Below are 10,964 nucleotides of genomic sequence, written 5' to 3'. Positions count from 1 at the left end.
CACTGATCCAGTTTCAGCATCACACCCTAAACAGAAAAGGAGAAAAAAATACACAACGTATTATGCAACGAATTTTCAACATTTTCAAATAGTTTCAGGGAACACATGTCAACTAAAATCATTTCTATAACACTCGGATATTAAATGTAGCACATAATAAAGGATTGTAGTGATCAGTTTTATCAAAATTGTTTAGTGCAATAATATAATTATTCAAAGTTACCCTTCCAAAAATATGCAATATATGATGATTATAATTTTTTATAAAATCAACAAATGGACTTTGGACTAAAATGTCTCAATAGGTTTGTAGAAGCACAAACTCTACATATAAGGTGTAATTTGCATGTAAATTGATTAATAAATGAAAGCTCTGAAGTACTTTGAATGTGTAAATTACTTTCCAGAGTAAAATAAAGATCCAAGTTCGGCCACCTGTAGCTGAGCTTGACTTCGACAGATTTCGTTCATAATTGGCACCCTTGCAGATAGGCATCCATTGAGCAAGGTGTGCTAGTTTCATGCAAATCCCTTGATAACAAACGAGAAAAAAAATTGGCAAAAAAAAGAAAAAAAGAAAAAAAAGGAAAAAAAAAAAAATTTACATAAAATATATTGCACATACATATTACAATTATTACAAGAGTTTGTGCTTCTACAGTACATAGTAGACATTTTAGTTGACACATGTGTTCCCTGAGATTATTTGAGAATGTTGAACATTCGTTGCATAATACGTTGTGTGTTTTTTTTCTCCTTTTCTGTTTAGGGTGTGATGGTGAAACTTGGACCAGTTGCAGCCCTTTCTATAACCATTTCATAAAAATTTTTATAAGCAAATTGAACAACTTTTAATTTATACAGATATGCCCCCTTAACTGTCGATGGTAATTGAAAAATCAATTCTCTAAAATCCATTTTTAATTCTAGTCTGATGCGACACTTGAACGCGTTTCGTAATAACTTATTACATTTTCAAAGACTTTAGTTTACACACACAACTATTACCTGCAAACACTAAACAGAGTTCTACTATGCTATAATTTAAATGGCTTTCATTTTATATACCTGCATTTGGGTGAGGTGATATGTTACAACAGTTTTGGATGAGGTGAAAACAAACTTTCAACACAAGACAGAACACGAAACAATGGGTATAATATTAAGTTAAAGGGAAAAATGGGAGTAACTGCAAAGGGCCCATTGGCCCATATATCTTGATGCTTCTATATTGGTGCGGAGTCATGAAGTGGGTAGAATATAGTTGTGCATTAATTGGCTGTTGATTGCTGGTGTTGACTTCTTGATGTGTAGTGCCTCGCAGATATAAAGTCGCCTGCTATTGCTGTATCTATCAGTGATTTTTGTGTTTTTTGTTAAGATTTCTTTGGTGAAGGTCTGGTTGTGGGAAGAGATTATATGTTCCTTAATGGAGCCCTGTTGCTTATGCATCGTTAATCGCCTTTAAAGAGATGTTGTCTTGCCTATATACTGAGTTCTTTGAGGCTTTCAGTCCCCAAGTGGGCATTTGAAGGCATAGACGACGTTGGTCTCTCTTAAAGCGTTCTGCTTTGTCTGGAGTTTCTCATGAGTAGGTTGGCCGTTTTTTTGGTTTTATAGTAAATCGTCAGTTGTATCTTCTGATTTTTGTCTGTAGGGATAACGTTTCTATTAACAATATCTTTCAGGACCCTTTCCTCCGTTTTATGAGCTGTGGAAAAGAGGTTCCTGTAAAATAGGGTAATAGGGGGTACAGGTGTAGTTGTCTCTTCGGAGGTTGCATGGCGTTTCACCTTCCTTCTTATGTCTTCAACGAAACCATTGGAGAAGCCGTTGTTGACTAAGACCTGTCTTACCCTACAGAGTTCTTCTTCGACTTGCTTCCATTCTGAGCTGTGGCTGAGAGCACGGTCGACATAAGCGTTAACAACTCTTCTTGAACCTGTCTGGGCAGTCACTGTTGGCATTGAGGCACATTCCTACGTGTTTTTCCTTAGTGTAGCCTGCAGTGTGGAAACCTCCGCTCCTTTCCATGACTGTTACATCTAGAAAGGGCAGCTTTCCATCCTTCTCCATCTCGTAAGTGAAACGCAACACAAAATTCCGCTCAAATGCCTCCTTCAGCTCTTGCAGATGTCTAACATCAGGTACCTGTGTAAAAATGTCAACATATCTGCAGTATATGGCCGGTTTCAAGTTCATGTCGACTAAGACCTTTTGTTCGATGGTACCCATGTAGAAGTTCGCAAACAGGACACCTAGGGGAGAACCCATGGCGACCCCATTTACTTGCTTATACATGTGCCCATCCGGGCTCAAGAAGGGTGCCTCTTTAGTACAAGCTTGGAGTAGTTTTCTTAGAATGTTTTCTGGTATGTCAAGAGGAGTACAGGCCGGATCACGATACACTGTCCGCTATCATCCCGATTGTTTCATCCACAGGTACGTTGGTAAACAGTGATTCTACGTCCAATGAGGCTCTTATCCCTGTGGCCCGTGTTCCCCGCAGTAAGTCAACAAATTCCTTTGGAGACTTCAGGCTGAAGGCGCAAGGTACATAAGGAGTCAGCAAGCCGTTGAGTCGCTTCGCCAGTCTGTACGTGGGTGTGGGTATCTGGCTGATGATTGGCCGAAGTGGGTTTCCAGGCTTATATGTCTTGACATTTCCATATGCGTATCCAGTTTCCTTATTCGCCCAGTCGTCCATAGTGAGCATCCAGTATGAGCAGAGGTTATCTTCTTGATAGTATGTGCTTCAAGAGTTCAGAACAGAACTGTTCAGATCCTGTTCAGATCCCGCTGGGGATGCCAATTATGTTACGGCCCTCTTGGGTCGCAACTGGGTTCTTTCTCTGATGTTAGTAGAGCTTGGGTATCCGGCCCCAAGCTAGTAGTGGCTTTCAAGGGGTGTGCTCCGTAACGCAAGTAAATTAAAGGGGAAGGGATAAAACTGCTCTCTATTAAGTATATATTAGCACCACCACCATAAATAAATATATAGTCTCACACTTATTATTACTACACTTATTTACAATCACTTGTCTTCCTCCGAAGACTCAAGACGTTCACGGTGCTCAAGACGAGTGGTCCTGGTTCTATTGTGGCCTCACGATGAATCCTTTGATTCCCTCGGCGAGTCTACCCCGGCCACAGGCCAGCCAAAACACAATCCCACTGGGTGCACCGTCGTGGAGGCAGTCAACCACAAATCCAGCCTGTAGCTGGCAGGTTCCAATCAGTTCCGCTGGTTAGGCCACTCCACGACCATACTAGGGTAGCGAGCCCTAGGCAGGATCCTCGTGTGATCCCACAGATCACTCTCCTCGCCACAACACCCCAGTGGTTAGTCTTCTCCACTAGTCAGCCCCGGGTACGACAAATCCTCAACTGCCATGTCACAGGCAGGCTAACACAACAGTGTTCATCCGGGGGGTGACTCACAACTCCTGCAGCTAACACTTGGAGATTCTACGGCTGCCTTGGGTAGACTGATCCAACGTTCATTACAACAGTCCCAGGTCGACTCTGTAATCAGACACGTCATCAGTACTGGTTACACTCTAGGGCACCTCACTTACAGACTTAGACACAAACGCCCACCTATCCACTCCATAGATGGCGTTGCTGTCTAAGCGTCACCTCACCAGAGGTCAACAGCGGCTGTGTTATGAGCTGATCAGGACGGGAAATCAGCCCTCGTGGCTGGTATATCTCGTCCTCACTAGATGGCGCCGTCCATTTGGAGGGGGTTTCGGGAGCTGACCCACATATGGCGCGGTCGTCACTGCTCCGTGCTCGGACGCTGGGCTCGGGTCCGTAACAACAACCCTTAATATAATTAAAAGGACAAGCTTGCCCCCCTTAATATAACTAAAAGGAGGACAAGCATGCCTGTGATAGGTTAGGACTGGGATTGGAGAGGTTAGGTATGGTTATAGACTAGGCCCGGATTGGAGGATAGGACTAGATATATCAGAACTAGCTGGTCTGGGCTAGTTTAGGTATAGTTCGGCAGCTTTTAGATTGGAGGGTAGGTTAGGTTTGGATTGGAGGATAGGATGTGTTAATACCAGTCAGTTAGGTTAGTTTAGTTTTGGAATGAACACAACACGATTATGCTAGCTGGCGCATGATAGGTTAGGTTTGAAATGGGTTAGGATATAATAGTGCTAGTTGGACTAGGTTGGGCTACGTCTTGTTTGGATGGGATATGCTACTGTTAGTTGGAGTAGGATAGGTTAGGTTGGTAGGAGTGGCTAGCATACGATTCTGCAAATTGCAGTATGACATTTGGGCATCTATTTTAGTGTTCGAACTAAACACTGCATAAGTGAATTTAGTCAGCTGTAGATGACTAAAATGTATATTCTTAAACCTCTGATTAGGTTAAGTGGGGATGGCTAGTCTAGCCATTTTTGAATAATAAAAAACAGTACATGTGCAGGTAGGACGCTGAAGGTCACATTGGTCATCGGTTGATGTCACAGTTTGAAGTCAGATGCTGTGGTACCTTAACACTTATATGCTAATTGCTAATAATACCCTATCCCTATACTGAGGTCGCTTTTTGCGACGTCGCTAAACAACTACTGGTCTGTAGAATGTATTTGTTTGTTATATAATAAGTTAGGTTAGGATGGTTTGATAGGGTTTATGAAATGAATAACAGAAAATTAGCAATGAGAGAAAATATGAGCAAAGGTAACTGAATATCGTCTCTGATGAAGCACAGAGTACAGTTGAGGTATTGAGAGTAATGAAGAGTTCGCACTAATGTGTGAACCTCCTAGGATCCGCATTTTGCACGTCGGCTAAAAGCTTTGAGATCATTGATGCCTCTCGCCGCATTAGGGATGACGTCAACCTTACCTACCTTGAGGTTACCTTGAGGTGCTTCCGGGGCTTAGCGTCCCCGCGGCCCGGTCGTCGACCAGGCCTCCTGGTTGCCGGACTGATCAACCAGGCTGTTGGACGCGGCTGCTCGCAGCCTGACGTACGAGTCACAGCCTGGTTGATCAGGTATCCTTTGGAGGTGCTTATCCAGTTCTCTCTTGAACACTGTGAGGGGTCGGCCAGTTATGCCCCTTATGTGTAGTGGAAGCGTGTTGAACAGTCTCGGACCTCTGATGTTGATAGAGTTCTCTCTGAGTACCAGTTGCACCTCTGTTTTTCAACGGGGGTATTCTGCACATCCTGCCATGTCTTCTGGTCTCATGTGATGTTATTTCTGTGTGCAGGTTTGGGACCAGCCCCTCTAATATTTTCCACGTGTAAATTATTATGTACCTCTCCCGCCTGCGCTCAAGGGAGTACAGTTTTAGGCTCTTTAGTCGGTCCCAATAGTTTAGATGTTTTACCGAGTGGATTCTAGCAGTAAAGGATCTCTGCACGCTCTCCAGGTCAGCAATTTCTCCAGCTTTGAAAGGTGCTGTCATTGTGCAGCAGTACTCCACTCTAGAGAGCACAAGCGTTTTGAAAAGTATCATCGGTATAGCATCTCTAGTGTGAAAAGTTCTTGTTATCCAACCTGTCATTTTTCTTGCAGTTGTGATGGCTACTTTATTGTGTTCTTTAAAGGTAAGGTCTTCCGACATGAGTACACCCAGATCCTTTACATTGCCTTTTCGTTCTATGTTATGATTTGCCTGAGTTTTGTACGTGGTTTCCGTTTTTATATTTTCATTTTTTCCATAGCGCATGAGCTGGAACTTATCTCGTTAAACACCATATTATTTTCTGTAGCCCATAGAAAGACCTGATCTACATCTGACTGGAGGTTCGCCGTGTCCTCTATGTTGCCTACTCTCATGAAGATCCTAGTGTCATCTGCAAAGGATGATACAGTGCTATAGGTTGTGTTCTTGTCTGTCCGAAATGAGGAGGAGAAAAAGTACTGGAGCAAGCACAGTACCCTGGGGGACTGAGCTCTTCACGGTTGATGGGCTAGATTTTATTTTGTTGACACATTAGGTTCTGTTGGTCAGGAAATTGTAGATCCATCTGCCTATTTTTCCGGTAATTCCTTTTGAACGCATTTTATATGCAATAACACCATGGTCACATTTATCAAAAGCTTTTGCGAAATCTGTGTAAATTACATCCGCGTTATGTTTGTCTTCATAGCATCTAATGCCATATCATAGTGGTCCAGCAACTGCGACAGGCAAGAGCGCCCTGTTCTGAAACCATGTTGTCCGGGGTTATGGAGTTGCTGTGATTCATGTATTTTGTGATTTTACTTCTTAGCACTCTCTCAAAAATTTTATGATGTGCGATGTTAGCGCTATCGGTCTGTAATTTTTTGCCTCTGCCTTATTTCCTCCTTTATGAAGTGGTGCTATCTCTGCTGTTTTTAGTATATCAGGAATAACGCCAGTATCTAGGCTTTGTCTCCACAGAATGTGGAGGGCCTGCGATAGTGGTTTTTTACAGTTCTTTATGAATATGGAGTTCCAAGAATCCGGGCCTGGTGCAGAATGCATAGGCATACTGTTTATGGCTTCTTCAAAATCCAGTGGGGATAGGGACGTCTGATATATGATTTGATGTCGGTATCGTATCCATGAAAAATTCATTTGGGTTATCAATCTTTAGTGTGTTTAATGGCTCGCTGAAAACAGTCGTACTGCGTCCTCAGTAGCTCGCTCATTTCTTTGTTGTCATCGGTGAAAGTTCCATCTCCCTTTCGCAGGGGCCCGATACTAGATGTGGTTTTTGATCTTGATTTTGCATAGGAGAAAAAATATTTCGGATTTCTTTCTATTTCATTGATGGTCTTTTGCTCTCTTTGCCTCTCCTGGGTTCTGTATGATTCTTGTAGCTTCCGTTCAATTGTTTCTTTCTCTACCTAACCTTCCTCGCCGTTCTTGAGATAGGGTGCGACTCTCAAGTTGTTCCGCGATTCGTTTTCTTCGCCTATATAGGGAACGACGTTCCCGTTCCAATCTGCATCTCTTCCTCTTTTTTCTTAGAGGTATGCGGTTTGAACATATTTCTAGTGCTACTGAGCTTATTTTTTCCAGGCACTGGTTCAGGTTTGCATTTCCTAGCTGTTCTTCCCAGTTTATTTCTGTGAAGTCCTGGTTTATTCGCTCCCAGTTTCTGTTTATTATTGAAGTTGAATTTGCTGAAATCTCCTCCACCGGGAATCTGGACTGGTTTTGAAGGTCTACTCCCCATGGTTGTCATAACTTCAATTAAGTTGTGATCTGAGTAACAGGTATTTGTAATCATTATGTTCCTGATCAATTCATCATTATTAGTGAAAATGAGGTCCAGCGTGTTCTCCTTCCTAGTTGGTTCGACTGTGTCTATGCTTAAGGCACAACTCTCCTAAACACGAGAGTGAAGTATACAACTTTAGAAACACTTTCCCACCAGGAGACTCGAACCCTAGCCAGCACAGAAGCCTTCCAGCAACTGGCATAACAGGTACGCCTTAACCCACTCCACCACCTGCTCAGACCCTTAAAAGAGATGGTAATTTCGGAGTATTTAACACTCCAAAGACCACCACCTCCCAAGAGCACTAGTAAAATGACCCCTCACTTGCTCTAGTGCTCTTGGGAGGTGGTGGTCTTTGGAGTGTTAAATACTCCGAAATTACCATCTCTTTTAAGGGTCTGAGCAGGTGGTGGAGTGGGTTAAGGCGTACCTGTTATGCCAGTTGCTGGAAGGCTTCTGTGCTGGCTAGGGTTCGAGTCTCCTGGTGGGAAAGTGTTTCTAAAGTTAGTTTATATATATATATATATATATATATATATATATATATATATATAATATATATATATATATATATATATATATATTTATATTTTGTCACGTGGGGGGTGGTGGGCCGGGCCGGGGCTCTGCTAGCACTCGGCTGCTAGGGGCTCAAAAGGCCCAAATACTCAGCCCCTCCGACTCCCTGGATTCACCGGAGTCTCCTTGGTCACACAAGAGATGACCAACAATACCCACCTCCGCAGGTCTTTGCTTCCACCACAAAAGGGGGTGCCACTGATTCACCCTGGAAGCCCTCCAGTCAAACACGGGGAAACTGCTGTTAACAGTTCCGGCCTAGACCCGTGGAGGAGTGAAGGAAGACTCAGGCTTACCTTATAACAATAACCACCCTGAGTCTTTCCTGCCAGACAAAAAGGTTGCAGGAACTCCTTTCCTGCCTGTATTCTCTATCTTCTTCTTAACAAGGTCGCCAGCTGGGTTATTATATCTGCACCCCAGCAATGCAGTTCAGTGGGTGTATTATATATTGTTTGTAGCCAGAAGATTGCTACTCCCATAGATCTGCTACTAGACTGTTGGCCCAGGGTACTCTTCCAGGAAGGTCTGTGTGGCTTTACCCCTCTCTAGCCACTACGTTAATAGTTGCCACCATTCAGGCACCGATACTGATCGGATGGCTAAGGGTACACTTTTATGTAAGTCTGTGCTGTCACTACCACTCACCAGGCAATAGGAACTGCTATAGAGAACGTAGTGTTCCCTAGGTGGTACTATGATAACCTTCGTGTATGCTCATAGAGAAATATCATAAATGGAGGCACACTTAAACAGTGATAAAATGTGTGAATTTACTGATGCAAATTACATGAACACACACACAATCACAAGTAATACATGAATATGGAAATATGGATAATAAGTCTGGAGATCGTCAGCCTCTTCTTCCACGACCTCCAATACTCCTTCAACTGGGCAGAAAGACAGGAGTCTCACACTCTCACAGGAGGGCCTCTTCCCACGTCGGCGCCTCTTCTTCACTGTCCTGCCATCCATACACACTGTCCCCTCTGACAGTCCTGGACACAAGCTGCCTTGCAGCCTACTCTACTACTAAAGTATTAATGTCCTGTTGCCACATACATAAGTAACTATTGTGGCCTAACTAGCCTACTCACACAAGGGGTAATGGGAGGGAAAATGATCCACCTTACATTCCTGGCTCACGACGCCTGTCCCTCAATGGTGCGAGGTTCCCACGCTTCCTTGGGTCGATCCTTGACGATCCAGGACGTTCCACAGGTCCTCAGGTGTCGTGGAGCCTTCGCGTCGTCGCCGTTCCAATCCCTGATATTCAGCTGCCCCAATCCTGGTTCATCGATGGGCGCTGAGCTAATCACTATTTTTCCCCACACTCGCCCCTTCCACAAGGCGTTGCTCCTTGTCCTAGGCACGGTGTCGTCCTTCCAAGACCCTCAGTGGATGTGACCCGGTCACAGCTAGGCCTGCTCGCCGCACCTTCCAGACCTCAACGTCCAGCGTCGCCGCCCTGCGTCGTCGCCGAATATTTTCCAAGTTTGGCCCTCTTTCGCTCAATAAACTTAGTTCCTTTTGCCTCCCAGAAGCGCAGGGTCTCCAATAACTTATGGTGGGCTGCGATGGCTAGCTTAATCCACTGAATAAGGCTTGTAGAGCCTCTAATCCTTGAGAGCAGACCGAGGCGCATCCTGTCGCTTCCAAGGTTGGATCAACTCTGACGTTGGCGCCGCCCGGGGCACTCGGTGACGTCACGGCGGACCTTGATTTGTTGCCCGCGACCTAAGTCGGCCAATCCGCGATCGGCTAGTGTCCCTTCCAAAAGGTCATATCTGCATTAGGGGATACTCTTTCATTTTATAACAGGGCGCCAATTTCCCTTTATTTACAACTTATAATGTAACTTCCTTCCCTTTACTGGCAGCCGGTCTGGTCGCCACATATATCATTAGACTCCCTGAACCTCAGAGAATCAGTAGGGAGAGCTGACATGACTCTTTAAGCCGGCAAACGAAAGAAATAGAGGGCACCGTAACATATATATATATATATATATATATTGTGACGGTAAAGCGTTGGTGTTTGGCTGTTTCAAAAGCTGGGGGCAGGGCCTCGTCACATAACAAAAAAAAAGAGAAGATTGTCCTTTTGTCTGTGGTAAGGTAATGGGAAGACACACAAAACACAAAGTATAAACAATGATATTTTAATTACTCTAGAAAACAAGATATGAATAAAGACAATCTCGTAAAATTCAAAAAAGTCAACAAACAAAACATGAATTATTACTGGCAGTGAACAATTTACTCTAAGACAATAAAGTGCAAGTTAATATTGATAGTAATATAAATAAAATCAGGTGAGGTGCTGAGAATACTGGCTTCAAGCTGCCACCTCCCTTAGTACACGACAGCCAGGGCTTTAGTCTAATATAGAGAGATGTCAACTCCAAGGAGCACAGGGATTCTGTGGAGACGGCGTGCTGCTGGCCCAGATGTAGACTCGTGTAGTGGCGTGAGTGCAGGTGCGGCGACACACCAGCCAATCAGCAACAGGCAGGCGGAGAATGAGTAGTTTGCTGGTTTGACGGCGGGCGGTAGCCGGTGTGTCGGGTTGTGCATGGTACGCTTTGCTTCCTGGGCAAAACGTTTGGCGATACTGGTAGACGTATCTTTTATATATATATATATATATATATATATATATATATATATATATATATATATATATATATATATATATATATATATACACACACACACACACACACAAGAGTTGTTACATTCTTGTACAGCCACTAGTACGCGTAGCGTTTCGGGCAAGTCCTTAATCCTATGGTCCTTGGAATAAGATCCCCTGCCGCGAAGAATCGTTTTTTCATCCAAGTACACATTTTACTGTTGCGTTAAACAGAGGCTACAGTTAAGGAATTGCGCCCAGTAAATCCTCCCCGGCCAGGATACGAACCCATGACATAGCGCTCGCGGAACGCCAGGCGAGTGTCTTACCACTACACCACGGAGACTATCTTCAATATTGTATTTTGTACTTGAACGACGTAAATGTGTAGGGAAGAGCAGGCTCAATCTCTTGAAAGAGATTATCGTCACAATTAGTGATATCGTCACTACATTCAGTGTACTAAGATATATATATATACAAGTACACTGAATGAGTATTTTGATTTGTTTTATTCTACAGCA

The sequence above is a fragment of the Procambarus clarkii genome, chromosome 12 (assembly GCF_040958095.1).
Source record: "Procambarus clarkii isolate CNS0578487 chromosome 12, FALCON_Pclarkii_2.0, whole genome shotgun sequence".
NCBI classification, from domain to species: domain Eukaryota; kingdom Metazoa; phylum Arthropoda; class Malacostraca; order Decapoda; family Cambaridae; genus Procambarus; species Procambarus clarkii.
The sequence above is the reverse complement of the archived record's forward strand: the minus strand, read 5'-3'. Positions refer to the sequence as shown.